This window comes from Rutidosis leptorrhynchoides, chromosome 3, assembly GCF_046630445.1.
Source record: "Rutidosis leptorrhynchoides isolate AG116_Rl617_1_P2 chromosome 3, CSIRO_AGI_Rlap_v1, whole genome shotgun sequence".
Lineage (NCBI taxonomy): Eukaryota > Viridiplantae > Streptophyta > Magnoliopsida > Asterales > Asteraceae > Rutidosis > Rutidosis leptorrhynchoides.
In genome coordinates, this window is record NC_092335.1 from 601613772 (window position 1) to 601634445 (window position 20674).

Here is a 20674-nt window from a genome sequence, read left to right on the forward strand (position 1 = left end):
AGTTCTACATAACAGAGTACCCTGGTAACTAAACTTAACGCTATAATGATAATTACCCTATTCGTTTTAATACACGCAAACCAACGTGTCATAAACTCAAATAACATACGTCCGTTAAAAGGCTAGCGCTCTAGCTCGGACGGGGATGTCAAGCCCTATGGATCCATATAAAATTATTCGCGCCCACCAGTCCATATCCTATGTACTGGCAGCTACTAGTTACCACAGCTAAGGGATTTTTGGTTTAACTCAGTGTAGAATTAAGTATGTACTTGTGTCCATTGCATTTAAAATAAATTGCATGTATTCTCAGCCCAAAAATATTTAAAGTATTTAAAAAAGGAGACTATAAACTCACTGTTCAATATTGAGATTCAATATTATAGGCAAATTACGTAAACGTAAAAATAGTGGATGACTGTATGGTTTGTCTTGGATTCAAGAACAATACCCCGAACAATACCCAATATTTCCTTAGTTTAAAATGGTTTGAAACCCGAATTAAAAATACCCGTTTGTTATTTATTACAGTACACTTCGGCTACTATCTTGGAAAAAGAAGAAAAAAATGTAATACTTAGTAATAATATAGCATGCGTGTGTGTGTTTATTAGCCGGAGATTGAATTATATATATATATATATATATAGATTGATTGATAATAAGTATCAACCTGTAAGCCACTTGAATTATAATTAAGTCAAAAAGTATTCACGGGTGCAAAAAGAAAAAAAATTAGCCGCCTAAATGTCTAGCTACTTTAAATTTTATCCCCGTCTAATATCGAATCTATATAGATATGTATGTTTATCAAAAGTGAAAAATAGAAAGTCCCACATTTTGTCCAAATACAATCTTGCCATTTTCAATGATATATATATATATATATATATATATATATATATATATATATATATATATATATATATATATATATATATATATATATATCGAGTTATTTATATAACATATATAATTAAATTATTTATTTAAATCATTATATATATATATATATATATATATATATATATATATTTATATATATCCATTTATAAATCATTGTTCGTGAATCGTCGGAAATGATAAAAGGGTATTTGAACGTGTAAACTAGTTCAAAAAGTTTTAAGACTCAACATAATAGGTCCGTTTGTCGTGTCGGAAACATTCTATCCTGTAATTAATTTATTAATGTGAAATTTTCTGGGTCATCACAGAGTTCTTATGCATTACCAACCTGAGGTGTCTAAACTTCAAGAAGGAAGGAAAGAGTCTTCTCCGGGCGATCCACTTGCCCTTATTGCCAAAAAGAAGAGCAAATCATTTACAACTTCTAAAAGCTTGTCCAAGAAAGTGCTTGTTGAATAATCAACTGATTCTGAAGAGTTGAATCTTTCTGATGTAGATGATTCTCACCTTGAATTAGTCAAAATGGCAGCCATGTTCACAAAAGCCTTGAACAAACATAAGTTTAAAGGCAAATCAAGCAATCAACGCAAGAACTCATCGTCTTCCTCGTACTACGAGAAAGTTGGTCAATCAAAACAACAACAACGTGCTGATGACTCCAAGAAGGATGATTCAATCTGTTTCAATTGTGACAAAGCTGGTCATTACTCTCATGAGTGCAAGATGCCTAAGAAGAAGGACACAGCTTACTACAAGAAGAAAATGTTGATGGCTAAGATTGTAGAAACTGGGGGAGAGCTGAAACCGGTTGATGATACTTGGTTTAACTGGACTGATGATTCAGATTCAGAGGTGGAACATGCAAATGTTTGCAAGGTGACTAAGCTCATCACAGCTAAGGAAGCAATGGAGAATTCTGACTCAACATCTGATGATGATGATGAGGTACAATCATCTAAAATCTCACCTGATTTTATAAAAGTGCAAAATGACATGATGAAGAATCTGGTCTCAATGTCAAAAGAAATCAAAGGTTTAAAATCTGAAAACAAGGTTTTAAAAGATAAAATCAAACTTTCTGAGACCAGACCATCTTCATCTAAATTACAATCGGAATTGCAAAGATTGACTGTCCAACTCAGCACAACGGAAACTGAGTTGGAAGATCTTAAGAAATCAATTCATCCGATTAAAGTCGAAAGGACATATTATCGTCTAAAATCAGAACGACTTGTAGAAAAAGTTCAATTTTTAGAAAAAGATCTTTCTGATTTGAAAACTCAACATGAACCCACACTTTCAAAGCTAAACAAGAAAATTATTCAATTGGAAAACACCATAATTGAAAAGAACACTGAAATTTCGTCATTGTCAAAAGAGTCTTTTCAAATGAAAGCTCAACTTGCTCGATATGGGGAAAAAATCTATCGCACAGAGCAATCTAAAGCGATCATTGATATGGAACTTTCAAAACAAACAATTTTCATGAATAGACTAAAAACAACTCATGGTGAAAAGTGGTGGTTGGGTTATGAAGATCCTAAGATCTTAGATAATGCTTTCAAAAAGATTCCAGGATTATATCATTCTGATTACTTTCAAGCTGGTTTACCATCTCATTTTGTGCATGCTTCTGATGCTGATTTTGATGATATTATTGCTAATCACAAATCTAGAAAATACCATCAAATTAGCTTAATGTATGAAAAAATTAATGCTAAAATGGGTAAATCAAATCCTGATTTCTTGAAGGAACTTGTTGAAACTGAAAAGAATATGCAACGTGAAAATTATGTGCCTAAGCGTAGACTGGTTTATATCCCAACACTCATGCTAGAGAAATACATTTTAATGCTTGAGAATGAAGTGTTTAACAAACCTAGTTCTAGCATTATTTCCATATATGAGGTGTTTGATGAACCAACTTTTGATGTGAAACCAATTCTACAGGCCTTACCTGCATGTTCTGATGATGTTTTCTGTGAAGACCTAGCACATGAATTAACTGTCTTCTTTGAGATAGAATCTCAAAGTCAACCTGTTTTAGCTATAAAGGTAGAACCTCGAGATGAACCAACTGTTGAAAACTTGATAGACTTTGATGCAATAATTGATCCTTTAAATGAATTTTACGTTAACGTACCTGCTTTACACATTTTAAGTCGTAAGGTAGATAGACTAGAAAAGGAGAATGTTTATTTGCAACTTAAGTGTCAATCATTAGAACAAATGCTTGCTTTGTGTGATAAATTGCCTCCACTTTCTAAGAAAGAGTGTACTTATGACTTTAAGGAGGGTGAAGTGATAGTTTCTGCTAAGGAATTATGTCTTGAGATTAAAAGCTTAAAACACAAAATAATTCAAATGAAACAGGCTAACACACTTAAGCAATCATCTTCTATTGAAACCAATTTATCTGAATGTGTTGGTGGGATTACTAAGACGGGGAAGGGAACAACAACATCTAAGGATGCAAAACCCATCACTATTCTTAAAAACCCACTACGTTCTCAATTTGGTAAACGTGTTTCAGAAGTTGCACCTTCAACGCAATTTGTTGTCAAGAAAGTTCATTCTCAACATGGTTCTGTGTTAACTGAAAAGATTCCTATGATTCCTGATGTGAAGCGAGGTGTATATAAAATAGTTATTATTTTACTAGGAAAACACTATTAAATATGATACAATTTTACACAAGATATTTATTTATTTATAGAATGGATATACTTAAACCTTGCTACAACACTTATAGGCAGTGTACCTAATCGTACAGTAGTGTAGTTTTTAGTAAGTCCGGTTCGTTCCACAGGGAAATCTTTAAACAAAGTTCAACGCTATATTAGTTTACTTTTATAAAAATACAAATATATATATAAGTAATATTATTATTATAAAGGGGGGTTTTTACCGTTTAATGACCGGTTTGTCGATTTTAAGACTTTAGTCGCAGTTAAAACCTAATGTAAAATATACAATAAATACAAGACTTAAATTAAAGCGTAAAGTAAATAACGATAATGAAATTGCGAATAATAAAAGTGCGATAAAATAAACTTGCGATAATTAAAAAGTACGATAATTAAAAGTGCGATTAAATAACAATAAATAAAAGTGCGATAATTAGAAGTGCAATTAAATATAAAATAAAGGAAATTAAATATGAAATAAAAGAATTATGCTTATTTAAACTTCCGTAATCATGATGTTTGACGTGTTGATTTTAGTTTTATGCCCATGGGTTAATTGTCCTTTGTCCTGGATTATTTAATATGTCCGTCTGGTTTTTGTCCATAACAGTCCATCAGTCATAAATATAAATTGCAAGTGTCCTTGTCAAATTATTATTATACCCGAAGATAAATATTCCAACTAATTGGGGATTCGAATTGTAACAAGGTTTTAATACTTTGTTTAATGAATACACCAGGTTATCGACTGCGTGTAAACCAAGGTTTTACTACTTTGTTAACAATTACACCAATTACCCTTGAATGTAATTTCACCCCTGTTTTAATTATTCTAGTGGCTATTAATCCATTCCCGTGTCCGGTTAAATGAACGATTATTCGTACATATAAATACTCCGCCCATCGTGTCCGATTGAGTGTATATGGTAATTTATAGAGACGCCCAATTGTAAATCTTTATATTAACATTAACAAACTTTCATTTAGTTAAACAAATATAAAACCCATTAATAGCCCATAGTCTAGTTTCCACAAGTGTCGTTCTTTTGTCCAAACCCCAATTATGGTACAAAGCCCAATTACCCAATTTTAGTAATTAGCCCAACATCATGATTACTTCGTTTTAAATAAGCATAATAATAACTTAGCTACGAGACATTAATGTAAAAAGGTTGAACATAACTTACAATGATTAAAAATAGCGTAGCGTTACACGGACAGAATTTCGACTTACACCCTTACAACATTCGCTAACATACCCTTATTATTAGAATTAAAATTAAAATTAAAATTAAAATATAAATATATATATATATATATATCGTATATATTGAGAGAGATAGAGAAAATAAGATATGAAATTTGATCAGAATTCGGTTTGCTTTATAGCCAGACTTGATTTTTGGGGCTCCGCGACTCGCGGCAAAATGCCCTTCAAACTCCGCGAGTCACGGAGATATATTTACAGCTCACACCCTTGGAGTTTCTTGCTGCCGACGGTTTTTAATATATATATATAATATATATATAATTAATATAATTAATTATATATTATATTATATTTATATACATAGTTAACTTGTAATTTTTAGTCCGTTGCGTCGAGCGTTAAGAGTCGACTCTAGTCCCGGTTCCGGATTTTCGAACGTCCTCGCGTACAATTTAATATCTTGTACTTTGCGTTTTGAATCTTGTACTTCTGTAATTTCGAGAAGTTTCTTATCAATAATTGGAACCTTTTTGATTGTCTTTTGTTCTTTTGAGCTTTTTGGTCGTTTGCGTCTTTAATTCGTCGAATCTGTCTTTTGTCTTCACCTTTTATTATTTAAACGAATATCACTTGTAAATAGAACAATTGCAACTAAAAGCTTGTCTTTCTTGAGGAATAATGCTATGAAATATATGTTCGTTTTTAGCATTATCAAATATTCCCACACTTGAGCGTTGCTTGTCCTCAAGCAATATCGTCTTGAAATACTAGAATCACTTCTTTATTCTTCACACTTTGTACATCAGTGATTTCTATACGGCGGTATAAACAATGGTAGTAACGATATGGTTTACAGTCCCACATGACTATAAAAATTTAGATCCATTAAGGAAATTGGATCTTTATGAAAACATTTGATCTTTTGAAAATTAAATCTAGTTTTTACCCTAGATAAGTTTTCCGGAATAACCCTTTACCGGTGTTTGCAAAATATTTTTGTGGGTTTGGTGGGTTTCAGATTTGAAAATTTTAGCTCAAAACTTGCGGTTTTGTGTCACCCACTTGCTAACCTTGTATTTGGAAAGCAACACGTCCAGTTTACTTGTTCCGTATATTACCTTTCGGCAAACTACCGTCCGGTTGTAAAGGAAAGCGTTGAACAAGCAACTGTTTAAGGCAATGTCCCGTGACATGCTTTTGATTATGGTCTATAACGTGTCGGACGCAATTACTATCCTTGGTAGGAGCAATAGTAAAGCTCACCCTTATAATTTGTCGGTCTGGCACAAGGTCCTGTCTTTGACCATGCTATGCAACCACCGTTCTTACGGTTGACACCCGATTTGGTTCAGGTGACCTAATGAATTCCAGGTGAATTCCTAGGATTTTACGTTCAATGGTAATGAACGCATTGAAAATAGGGTTTTCAGAAAACAAATCGGTTTATAATTTTGATCAAAATATTTTCTCGTTTAAGCTCGAGTTTAGATATCATTGAATTCCATGAGTTTGAATTCTCAATCTTTAAGGTCAATCTCTAGGATTGAGTAATATCAGTCTTAAAAGCTGATTTTTAATCTTTAAGGAGATTATCCTTTCTGGGGATCTGATTTATTAGTCTTATCCAGCTAATTTGCACGGTGCCCCCCCATTGTATGAGATAAATCCTTCTCATGGTTAGGATAAATCTGACCACTTGGCGACCCTGTTTAATGCTGAGGTCCGTGGATTTCCTGCTGATTTTAGTGATGACTTTTCTAGATTTTTCGTCAACCTACAGCTGGTCTGGACGACAACTTCATGACCTAAATCAAGAAGCGCGTGTCTTTTTCGGAAGACTTTACTTCCTTTTAATGATGGAATTGATTCATCGTGTAGATCCATCTCTTCTTTTCTTTCATTGGGTAAAACAGTTTAGTTTAGTCCAAAGCAAAAGTATTTTCAGTTATTTGTTACAAATATATGTGACATATGTTTAAAATAACTTGGTAAATTTTCCCACACTTGGCTTTTTTTTTTTTTTTTATCGTCCTCTATTCCATTTTAAATGAATTTTAACATTTTAGTTTGTTTCTCAATTTATGTCCTTTCCGAGGTAACAATAATTTCGGTGTTAAAACCTAGTTTTATCGTTCATAAATATGTATAAACATGATTTGAATTCATTTAATTGAAAATTTTTACTAGAATTGGGTAGTCAGTATATAAGACTAGGGCTGTTCTTTTTTATCAGAGAGCACTAGATTCTAATACAACTACTACTTTACTAGTATTTTTAATGGTAACCAAGTGTATAAAGTAAAAAATTTTAAAATCCGAAAGAATTTAACCCCTTTCCACACTTAAGATCTTGCAATGCCCTCATTTGCAAGAAATCAGTAACAATTTAAATTATTGAGGGTGATTTGTGTGAAAATGATTAAATTTTTACCAAAGTTTCCAAATATATTGGCGTTTGTTTGCTGAATGATAAATGGTGCACATCATTTGTTCATTCCGTCTTGTTGTTATTTCACATATATTTTGCATCTTGTCGTCAAAATTAGTTGCTTTTGCTGAACTTAATGCCAGTCTTTGAAAATGCGTTGTTTTACCCTGTTGTGTACATAAGATAAACTGCAAACATATATACATATTTTTGAAGTTTGGTTTATTACCCCACATTCAAAAATTATTAAAATCTAAGAATAAAAGTTAGATAATTATAAAAATGATTACAATATTAACAAAAGTATTAAACATATCAATAATTACAAATTACAAAATAATAAAAAATAATAAGTAAACTAAGGATGATATTGGTACCAATAGGGGTTCCACGCATAACCATAAGTGCTATAGAATGCTTCGGCAGGGTCATACGTAGGATATGGTGGCTGCATCTCTATCGACCAAGGAGGGAAGACGGGTTTCGGTGTAGGAATATAGTTTCTACCTATATGTTGGCAATGCGCTATGATCTGGTTCTGATGAACTTGCCAATCTTCAAATGCTCTCTGTCTAGCATTTTCGTATTCCTGAGAAGCTATAAACCTATGCATTTCTTGCATCTCATTCCCCCCTCCTACATTACCTTGTTCCTGGTTTCTCTCTACCTGTGGATGTCTACCATTGTATCGTACTGCGGCGTTATTTCGCCGCTTCAAAACTTTCGCACCATGGTATACATTTAAACCTATAGTGTCGCGGGGTTCCGGCTCTTCTACTAATAATCCCCCCCGACTTATATCCACACCGAGATATTCACCAATCAAAGTAATAAAAATACCACCTCCTATTATGCTATGTGGACGCATCCCCCGAACCATAGCTGATAAATAATAACCCACACAATATGGTATACTTACAGCGCTGTGTGGGTCTCGAATACACATATGGTAAAACAAATCTTGTTCATTTACCTTTTCTTTGTTTTTACCCCTTTGTGTAATCGAATTAGCTAAAAACCTATGTATTACTCTTAATTCGGCTCTATCTATATCCAAATAAGAGTAGTTTCCCCCTTTGAAACGGTGATGGCTTGTCATTTGACTCCACACACCGTGTGTATCAAAATTCTCATCTATCTTTCTACCGTTTAGTATCAATCCTCTACAATCGGCAGACGCTAACTCCTCAGGCGTATATATACGTAAAGCCTGAGCCATGTCTAGTAAAGACATGTGGCGCATCGAACCGCCTAACAAAAATCTAATAAAAGAACGATCGGTTAAACTAGCTACCCGATCATTCAACTCTATACTACATAACAGCTCTTCACACCATACTTTATATACAGGTCTGCGTATGGTGAATAAACATATCCAGTCATTAAAAGAAGAATTACCATACCTCTGTACCAGTAATTCCCTAATTGGCCCGGCCAATTCTACAGCTTCTAAGGGTCCCCATTCTATGACCCTCGGTACCTCAACAACCTTGGAATGAAGAGTATGCAAACCCCGTTGATATTTTGGATAATCTATCCAAAGTCTGTCAAATCTCAGGTTCGGGTGCAACTGTTCCAAGTGCATATCTGAAAAGGTCATGACTGGATGAGGTACATCCTGCTTGTAGTAGTTATCTACCTCCTGTTGTTCCAAGTTCTCAGCAGGAGCATGGCGGGCTTGGGATGAAGATTCGCCCCTTTCATTCTGCAAAACACATCAAACACAAATTTTGTGCATCCAAATATGCATTAGTGTCAGCAAAATCATCAATCAAAATAATTACAATGACATTATCAATTTATATCAAACTTAAGCTTATTTTCACATTTTTATCAAATCTACACTTTTTCAAATAAGCATATACGAAAATTTTCGCCAAGTTCATAAGCATTCAACTCAAATAACATGTCAAAATAATCATTACTAGCAAATAAACAAGTCTCAAATGGCATTATCTTTCAAAAATCAAGTTCATGAATTTTGGACTTGAAAAAGTCCACTTTAATTCTCAAAAATCATGTTTAGGCTCAAAGTTTGGATCATTTAACTACCTAGACATGTTACACTACTCAATTTAGCAACAATTCATGACAAAAATCGGCCATAACCTGTTTATATCAAAAAGCCCCAAATTGCTCAAGAACACAAACCCTAGATTCTTAAAAATTTGAAGTTTTTAGCTTCAATTCATGCTAAATAGCTTCTATCTAGGATATACATGCATAATATAACAACAATTTAGCTCTAATTACACCTAAATTTAACAAAATCAAAATATAAAATTTCTAGCTCAAGAACACAAAAATTCGAATTTAAAGAGATTAGGGGTGAAATCTTTACCTTTCTCCTGAAGGGGTTGAGACTACTGAACCTAGGCATGATTATTGTGAAATTTTTGCAAGAAATTTGGTGAAAATTGGTGAAAAATTGAGAGAGTTTGGGAGGTTTTCGTGTATATGTGTGTGTATTGTGAGAAAGAGCAGCTCGGCTGGAATTTTGTATCTGACCAGTTTTTATTATCCATGCGAGTCGCATGGTTTCCTGCCCATCCCCATGCGACTCGCATGGGGTTAATTTCCAGTTATTTTTTTTATTTTATTTTTTTTTTTTTTATAAAATCTTATACTTTTAAAACATAAATAAATAAAATTTTAAAAATTTTGTTTCTTTTTAGGACGAGGTCGTTTCGGGACGATGCCCTAGTCCGTCCCTCGACAAAATTTTAAAATTTTGTCATTTTCAAGCGATTGTTTTAAAAGCTTAGATTTTTGGATTTTCTAATGTTTTTGGCATACTTTAAATCAATAAGATTAAAAATAATGATAATAAAAGTTCTCGTCCCTCCCTCGGGTAAAGCAATTTCGGTTCAAAGACCTAGTCTTCAACTTACGACGAATTTTAAAAATCATATTCTTAACTTAATGAGATAAAGTAAATTTTTGTTTTTAAATTCACACAACTTAAATATAAAATTCAAAATTAAAAATTAAAAATTAAAAATTCACACCAAACTTAAAATTTGAAATGCATAAAATTTAAATTTCATATTTTTTTAAAAAATTAAAAATTCACACCAAACTTAATTTAAAAATTTATAAATCATATCAAACTTATATTAATTTTTTCAAATATTTACAATTTTAAAAATATTGTTTATATAAAGTTTACAATATTAATTTAAGGTTTAAATATTAATTTTAAAAACATGGTAAAAATAAAATTAAAAATCTTTTTGTCTTTTTATCCCACTTTAATCAATCAAATATTATCAAAAATATGCGCCCCTCTTTTCGGTAAAGTAATTTCGGTTCCAAGACCTAATTTAACTCATGACGAATTTTTGAAATATTTTGGGTTGATTGATTAAAGATATTTATACCTTAAGAATAAACGTTAAATTTCGCAGTGATGTAATAAATTTTTGAATGATATCAATAATTTCGGTCGCCAAACCTAATTTTATTCAATACCAATTTAATACTTTTTAGCGAACAAATTAGCGTTTATTATCAAAAAGGTTAAAAATAAAAATAAAAATAAAAACTGTACAGACATACCTGTGAAATAGATTTCTTAGTTATATGATCTATTATATTCATAAGATAGTCGGTTTAATTGGTTTTCCATGGCTGCATAGGCGTAACCTCGAGCATTCATTGTCTTTTCTTCTAAACATATGAACGGTCCGTCTCTGCATAAAGTAACAAATTCGGTATTTGAATAGGTTTGATTATTTGAACATTTACCTCCATGTGACCATTTTCCGCATTTGTGACATCGTTCTAGGTGTCGTGCTCTTCTTTTTGCTGCGGATTTTGATTTTCCTTTACCAAATTGTAACTTATTATCTTCGCATCTGGATCCTTTTCTAACTCCGTCCATTCTTTCTCTGATTACTGATACTAATTCACTCGGTAGTATGTCATTATTACGTTTAGTGATCAAAGCGTGTAGCATTAGACCATGGTTTAGTTCACAGGCAGTCTTCATTTCGTAAAAACCTAAAAAAAAATAAAAATTCAGAATGGGGGGAGAAGACTAGTTCTTTAGGGTCTGCTAGGGAAAGACCATACGTGTTCCATTTTCGAGAACTACACGAAAACAGACAATCTAACTCTAACAGAAATATATATTATCCTTTAAAGACTTGATTCTCCCCACACTTAGTTAGCTGTGGTGTCGAAATTGTGATTAACTTCGTTGTCGACTTCCATCGGACCATGTATGTAATGTTTAACTCTGTGACCATTAACTTTAAATTCAATCCCATTTGAATTTATCAATTCTATCGTTCCGTATGGGAAAACTCTTTTGACTATGAATGGTCCAGACCATCTTGATTTCAATTTTCCAGGAAATAGCTTGAATCGTGAATTGAAAAGAAGAACTCTGTCTCCTTCTTTGAATTCTTTTGAACTTCTGATTCTTTTATCATGCCATTTCTTCGTTCTTTCTTTATAGATTAACGAATTTTCGTATGCTTCATGTCTTAATTCTTCTAATTCGTTTAGTTGACTTAATCGTAGACGTCCAGCTTCATGTAAATCAAGATTACATGTCTTCAAAGCCCAAAATGCTTTGTGTTCAATTTCTACTGGAAGATGACATGCTTTTCCATACACAAGTCTAAAAGGTGTGGTTCCAATTGGAGTTTTGTAGGCTGTTCTAAAAGCCCAGAGTGCATCCTCCAATTTAATGGACCATTCCTTTGGATTTGATCCTACGGTTTTCTCTAGAATACGTTTTAAAGCTCGGTTTGTATTTTCAACTTGTCCACTTGTTTGTGGATGATATGCGGTGGAGATTTTATGAGTTACTCCATATCTTTTAAGAACTTTCTCAAGTTGATTATTACAGAAATGAGTACCCCGATCACTTATTAAAGCTTTCGGTGTTCCAAACCTTGCAAAAAGACGTTTTAAAAAGTTGACTACAACTCGTGCATCGTTAGTTGGGAGAGCTTGTGCTTCCGCCCATTTAGATACATAATCAATGGCTACGAGTATATATAGATTATTATGAGATTTTGGAAATGGACCCATAAAGTCAATACCCCAAATGTCAAATACTTCACATACTTGGATGACATTTTGTGGCATTTCATCACGTTGACTTATTTTTCCGGCCCTTTGACATGCATCACAGGATTTGCAAAGAAGGTGTGCGTCTTTGTAAATTGTAGGCCAATAGAATCCAGCTTCATAAACTTTTCTTGCTGTTAGTTGAGGCCCATAATGCCCTCCTGTTGGTCCTGTGTGACAATGGTTTAAAATTTTACTAGCTTCATCTCCAAATACACATCGGCGTATTATTCCATCGGGACAACTTTTAAACAGATGTGGATCTTCCCAGAAATAGTGTTTTATATCACAGAAGAATTTCTTTCGTCTTTGGTACGATAATCCTTTTTCAAGGAATCCACAAACTAAGTAGTTTGCATAGTCTGCAAACCATGGGATTTCTTTATAATCTATCTTCAATAGATATTCATCAGGAAAGTTGTCTTGTATGGCCGATTCATTTAGAACTTCTAATTCGGGATTTTCAAGACGAGAAAGATGATCAGCGGCGAGATTTTCTGCTCCTCTTTTATCTCGGATTTCAATATCAAACTCTTGTAAGAGTAAGATCCAACGGATTAATCTTGGTTTAGCATCTTGTTTTGAAAATAGGTATCTAAGAGCAGAATGGTCGGTATAGACCACCGTTTTTGCTAGAACGAGATATGATCGAAATTTGTCAAAAGCAAAGACAATAGCAAGGAGTTCTTTTTCAGTAGTTGTATAGTTCGTTTGTGCTCCTTGTAACGTCTTACTAGCATAATATATAGGTTGAAATCGTTTTTCAATCCTTTGTCCTAAAACGGCTCCCATTGCAAAATCACTTGCATCGCACATTAGTTCAAATGGTAGATTCCAATTTGGTGTTATCATGATCGGTGCATTAGTGAGTTTTTCTTTAAGAATATTAAAAGATTTGATACACTCATCTGAAAAGATGAATGGCGCATCCTTTTCTAGGAGTTTATTCATAGGAGTGGCAATTTTAGAAAAATCTTTTATAAAACGTCGGTAAAAACCGGCATGCCCTAGAAAACTCCTAACTCCTCTAACATTGGTGGGATGTGGAAGTTTAGCAATTACATCTACTTTAGCTCTATCCACTTCAATTCCTTCTTTTGAAATTTTATGCCCAAGAACGATGCCTTCTTTAACCATGAAATGGCATTTCTCCCAATTAAGTACTAGATTTGATTTTTCGCATCTAATTAGCATTCGTTCCAGATTAACTAGACATGATTTAAATGTATCACCGAAGACTGAAAAGTCATCCATGAATACTTCCATGCATTCTTCTATCATGTCATGAAAAATCGCCATCATACACCTTTGAAAGGTTGCAGGGGCGTTACAAAGTCCAAATGGCATGCGTTTGTAAGCAAAAGTACCATAAGGGCACGTGAATGTGGTTTTCTCTTGATCTTCGGGTGCTATTGGAATTTGAAAATATCCGGAAAATCCATCTAGAAAACAATAGTAACTATTTCCGGCTAATCTTTCCAACATTTGATCTATGAAAGGTAAGGGAAAGTGATCTTTTCTGGTGGCGTCATTTAATTTTCTATAATCAATACATACACGCCATCCTGTTACAGTCCTAGTAGGAATAAGCTCATTTTTCTCATTTGTGATGACAGTCATGCCACCCTTCTTAGGCACGCATTGAACTGGGCTTACCCATGGACTATCAGAAATTGGATATATCAAACCTGCATCTAGCAGTTTAATAATCTCTTTCTTGACTACATCTTGCATATTAGGATTTAGTCTTCGTTGACGTTGCACATACGTTTTATGACCTTCTTCCATAAGGATTTTATGTGTGCAATACGAAGGACTTATTCCTTTAATATCATGAATCTTCCATGCAATGGCTGGTTTATGAGCTTTCAACACAGAAATGAGTTGTGATTTCTCATTTTCAGTAAGAGAAGACGATATTATTACAGGTAATTCAGATTCACCATGTAAATAAGCGTATTCCAAATGGTTTGGAAGTGGCTTTAACTCTAATTTCGGAGGTTCTTCTATCGATGATTTATATCGATATCTGTCTTCTTCTTTTAGCATTTGAATTTCTTCTGTTGTTGGTTCATATCCATTAGCTATAAGTGTAGCTAACATTTCAGCTTCATCAATTGGTTCATTACTTTCTCCTAAAGAACATTCTCCTGTTCCTTGTAATTCTGGAAATTCTTCTAATAATTCTGCATGTGCATCTATAGTTTTAATATAATAACATGTATCATCTGCAGATTGTGGTTGTTGCATTGCTCTATCAACTGAAAAGGTAACACTCTCATCCTCTATACTTAGGGTCAGTTTCTTACCGAACACGTCTATCATTGCTTTAGCCGTGTTTAAGAATGGTCTTCCTAATATGAGAGGAACTTGAGAATCTTCTTCCATGTCCAAAACAACAAAATCTACTGGAAATACTAAAGTACCAACTTTAACTAGCATATTCTCCATTATCCCTCTAGGATATTTTATTGATCTATCGGCTAGTTGTATGCTTATTCTGGTTGGTTTCAATTCTCCAAGGTCTAGTTTAGCGTATAGTGAATACGGCATTAGATTTATACTAGCACCTAAGTCTGCCAATGCTTCTATTGAACTAAGACTACCCAGAAAACATGGAATTGTGAAACTTCCTGGATCAGATAGTTTTTCTGGTATCTTATTCAACAGCACTGCTGAACAATTAGCATTCATAGTAACAGCCGAGAGTTCTTCCATTTTCTTTCTATTCGTGATTAGATCTTTCAAGAATTTAGCATATCTTGGCATTCCTGAAATCACATCAATGAAAGGAAGATTTACATTTATCTGTTTAAACATATCCAAGAATTTGGATTGCTCGGCTTCAAGTTTTTCCTTCTTCATTTTACTCGGGTAAGGAAGTGGTGGTTGGTATGGTTTAACATAAGGTTTATCCTTAACTGTGTTATCTTCATTAACCTTTTCAACTACCGGTTCTTTTTCCTTATCTTGATCAGGTTGTGGTTCTTGTGGAGTAGGAATAGTTTCATCAGAAGTTACAGGTATTTCAGGTGGTTTAAGTGTTGTACCACTTCTTGTGGTAATAGCTTTAGCTGTTTCATTCCGGGGGTTAGCATTTGTATCGCTAGGTAGACTTCCCGGTTTTCTTTCACCTATCAACCTTGCTAGGTTACTTACTTCTTGTTCCAGATTTTGAATAGAAGCTTGTTGATTTCTAAATGCTTGAGCATTTTGTTCATTTGTTTGTTTTTGAGATGTGAAAAACTGCGTTTGAGTTTCAACTAGCTTCGTCATCATATCTTCTAAATTCGGCTTTTTATCATCGGTTTGTTGTAGTGGTTTGTTTTGAAAATTCGGTCTTTGCTGATTATAAGTATTATTGGATACTTGTTGATTGCTAGGACCTTGTTGGTTATTGTATGGAATATTTCGGTTATAATTCTGGTTTTGATTGTAAATCGGTCTTGGCGGTTGATAATTATTCTGATAATTATTTCCAGGCCTTTGGTTTATGTATGAAATATTCTCTCTTTGTTCCATTGTTAATTCAATACTGAGACAATCTTTTGTCAAATGTGGTCCTCCACACTGCTCACAACTAATTCGTATAGAGTGAATATCCTTAGTCATCTTTTCCATTCGTCTCTCGAAAGCATCTATCTTTGCGGAAATGGAATCTAAGTCATGGCTAGAATCGGCTCTAGCTGCTTTAGATGATCTAATGATGTCTTTTTCTTGGTGCCACTCATGTGAGTGGGAAGCAGTGTTATCAATAATTTTGTAAGCATCAGTTTCGGTTTTCTTCATAATAGAACCACCAGCTGCTATATCTATGTCTTTTCTTGTAGTGATGTCGCATCCTCGGTAGAATATTTGTACTATTTGACAGGTGTCTAAACCATGTTGCGGACATCCTCTTAGTAACTTTCCATATCTTGTCCACGCCTCATATAGAGTTTCATTTGGCTTCTGTGTGAACGTAACAATTTCTGCTTGAAGTCTTACGGCTTTAGATGCAGGAAAAAATTGTTTAAGAAATTTGTCAACTAAAACATCCCATGTATCGATCGCCCCTTCAGGTAACGATTCCAACCAATCTTTGGCTTCTCCCTTTAAAGTCCAGGGAAATAACATGAGATATATCTGTTCATCCTCCACTTCTCGTATTTTAAATAGTGTGCAGATCCTATTAAAGGTACGTAGATGTTCATTTGGATCTTCCTTCGGCGCACCACTAAATTGGCATTGATTAGTCACCATGTGTAAAATTTGTCCTTTGATTTCATAATCTGGCGCATTAATGTCTGGATGAGTAATTGCGTGACCTTGGCCAGTGCGTTTAGCTCTCATTCGGTCTTCCATACTTAAAGGTTCCAGATTCTCCATAATTGAATTTGTTGAATCGGTATCACTAGATGATTCTGTTTTAATAGTTCGTTCCTCAACAATCTCTGTTTGAATGATTGTTGGTTCCGGAGGAAAGTTTAATGGTTCAGGATCTATGAACCGTTCCTGAATATTCTCTGGATTCTCAATTGTGAGGTTGGGTTCAAAAAATGGATTATCGGAAATTTGAACTGAAGTACTTGGTCGACTGGATGACGATTCTAAAGAAAAATCAACGGCGGTTATATTTGTTAAACGATGTCTTGATCGAGTTACAGGTGGTGAACGTACAAAAGGTGATGAACGTCTTGCTCGGTGCATTCACAGAATATCCTATTAGTTTTTAAAAGGAAAGAAAAGTTATAATAAGTTATCCAATCAATAGACTTTTCTGATTTTGCCCACGTTTCGAATAGCCAAAAGATGCAGCAGAGGGGCAGGATTCGTTTGGTCTCAATATAATTGAGGACTGTTTGGCTCCAATAACCCGGTCCACGTACAAATCCAACTATTACTACGAACCAGAAAATTTTGATGTCTATTAATTTAACCATTTAAAATAAATTTTCGTAATTTTAAGAAATTTAGAGAAGAAGTAGAAAAAATTCTAAGTCCTAAAAACTAGAATGGCGAGAAATAAGAGAGAAAAAGAGTTCGTCGAAAAAGGTCGAAAAAGAAAAAATGATTGAAAAATAAAAGGTGACGGAAAAATAAAAGAAACTTATCAAAACTTAAAAATACTTAACTAATTTAACCTTATTACTACAACTAACTTAAAATTATAATCGCAAATTGAAATTACTAATTGGAATGATAATTGATACATAGTAAAAGGTCTAAAAATATTAAAGCTTACAGGAAAAACTAAATCCCAAATGGAAATAACTTAAAAAGAAACTAAAACTTAAAAAGGCGTCGCAAAATTCTAAAGCACCTAAATCTTAGTCTAAAGAAAAAGCACTTAAGGAATTTTATGGCAAAGCCTAAAAATCTAGGAGTAAAAATAACTATAGCAAAAACTAAGTTTAAAATTAAATATGAGCTAAAAATACAAATATTACGCTACAACGATTAAAAAGGGACAAAATATAAAAATATACAAAAAGTTGTAAAAAGTACAATTTTTATAAAAATATTATTTTTATATTATTTATTTAATAAAACTATTAATTTTATAATTTTATAAAAACTTAATTAATACTAAATACATAAATAAATAAAAAGTAAAAATAAAACTAAAACTAAAAATAATAATAATAATAATTATAATTAGGTTTAATAATTAATAATAATTAAAAATAACCCGTAATCAATGCTTGATTAGGGTTTTGTCCGTGTGTCAGAAGGTCTCCGCGAGTTGCGGCAAATAAAGAAGAACACCCCGCGAGTCGCGGGGTTCAGGAATTCAGTTGACAGCTTTGTGTTTTTACGCGTTTTTTTTCTTTAATTTTTTTTTTTTTTTTTTAATTTTATGTTTTCTGTTTTTTATATTTAAATAAACGATTTTAAAATAAAACTTATATTTTTATAAACTAAAATAGAAATAAAGAAACTTATAAAACTTAAATATTTACAAAATCTTAAAAATACATATATTTTTGTTTTTCTTTTTATATTTTTGAATAATTAAAACGTATTTTTACAAAAGCGAATTTTTAATAAAAGTAACTAAAATTTTTTTTTTTTTTTTTATATTAGCGTTGCGCTTCCAGCGTTTAAGAGTTTTTTTTTCCCCGGCAGCGGCGCCAAAAATAACTTGATGTGAAGCGAGGTGTATATAAAATAGTTATTATTTTACTAGGAAAACACTATTAAATATGATACAATTTTACACAAGATATTTATTTATTTATAGAATGGATATACTTAAACCTTGCTACAACACTTATAGGCAGTGTACCTAATCGTACAGTAGTGTAGTTTTTAGTAAGTCCGGTTCGTTCCACAGGGAAATCTTTAAACAAAGTTCAACGCTATATTAGTTTACTTTTATAAAAATACAAATATATATATATAAGTAATATTATTATTATAAAGGGGGGTTTTTACCGTTTAATGACCGGTTTGTCGATTTTAAGACTTTAGTCGCAGTTAAAACCTAATGTAAAATATACAATAAATACAAGACTTAAATTAAAGCGTAAAGTAAATAACGATAATGAAATTGCGAATAATAAAAGTGCGATAAAATAAACTTGCGATAATTAAAAAGTACGATAATTAAAAGTGCGATTAAATAACAATAAATAAAAGTGCGATAATTAGAAGTGCAATTAAATATAAAATAAAGGAAATTAAATATGAAATAAAAGAATTATGCTTATTTAAACTTCCGTAATCATGATGTTTGACGTGTTGATTTTAGTTTTATGCCCATGGGTTAATTGTCCTTTCTCCTGGATTATTTAATATGTCCGTCTGGTTTTTGTCCATAACAGTCCATCAGTCATAAATATAAATTGCAAGTGTCCTTGTCAAATTATTATTATACCCGAAGATAAATATTCCAACTAATTGGGGATTCGAATTGTAACAAGGTTTTAATACTTTGTTTAATGAATACACCAGGTTATCGACTGCGTGTAAACCAAGGTTTTACTACTTTGTTAACAATTACACCAATTACCCTTGAATGTAATTTCACCCCTGTTTTAATTATTCTAGTGGCTATTAATCCATTCCCGTGTCCGGTTAAATGAACGATTATTCGTACATATAAATACTCCGCCCATCGTGTCCGATTGAGTGTATATGGTAATTTATAGAGACGCCCAATTGTAAATCTTTATATTAACATTAACAAACTTTCATTTAGTTAAACAAATATAAAACCCATTAATAGCCCATAGTCTAGTTTCCACAAGTGTCGTTCTTTTGTCCAAACCCCAATTATGGTACAAAGCCCAATTACCCAATTTTAGTAATTAGCCCAACATCATGATTACTTCGTTTTAAATAAGCATAATAATAACTTAGCTACGAGACATTAATGTAAAAAGGTTGAACATAACTTACAATGATTAAAAATAGCGTAGCGTTACACGGACAGAATTTCGACTTACACCCTTACAACATTCGCTAACATACCCTTATTATTAGAATTAAAATTAAAATTAAAATTAAAATATAAATATATATATATATATCGTATATATTGAGAGAGATAGAGAAAATAAGATATGAAATTTGATCAGAATTCGGTTTGCTTTATAGCCAGACTTGATTTTTGGGGCTCCGCGACTCGCGGCAAAATGCCCTTCAAACTCCGCGAGTCGCGGAGATATATTTACAGCTCACACCCTTGGAGTTTCTTGCTGCCGACGGTTTTTAATATATATATATAATATATATATAATTAATATAATTAATTATATATTATATTATATTTATATACATAGTTAACTTGTAATTTTTAGTCCGTTGCGTCGAGCGTTAAGAGTCGACTCTAGTCCCGGTTCCGGATTTTCGAACGTCCTCGCGTACAATTTAATATCTTGTACTTTGCGTTTTGAATCTTGTACTTCTGTAATTTCGAGACGTTTCTTATCAATAATTGGAACCTTTTTGATTGTCTTTTGTTCTTTTGAGCTTTTTGGTCGTTTGCGTCTTTAATTCGTCGAATCTGTCTTTTGTCTTCACCTTTTATTATTTAAACGAATATCACTTGTAAATAGAACAATTGCAACTAAAAGCTTGTCTTTCTTGAGGAATAATGCTATGAAATATATGTTCGTTTTTAGCATTATCAATTCCTATGTCAAATAAATCAAAGGAGAGTCTTTTAACAAAATCAGTCAAGTCTACACGACACACGAGTCCTAAACCTGATTTGAGTGACTATGATGCAAAGGAACGTAAAATCAAATTAGAAATTTTGCAAAATCAATCATCTCATGTGTCAACTGAAAAATTTGGACGCCTAACTAACAGAGGTGTTTTTTGTGTCACAGGTCATAATCCAAATTTGACTTACAAGTCTGTATGGGTTCCTAA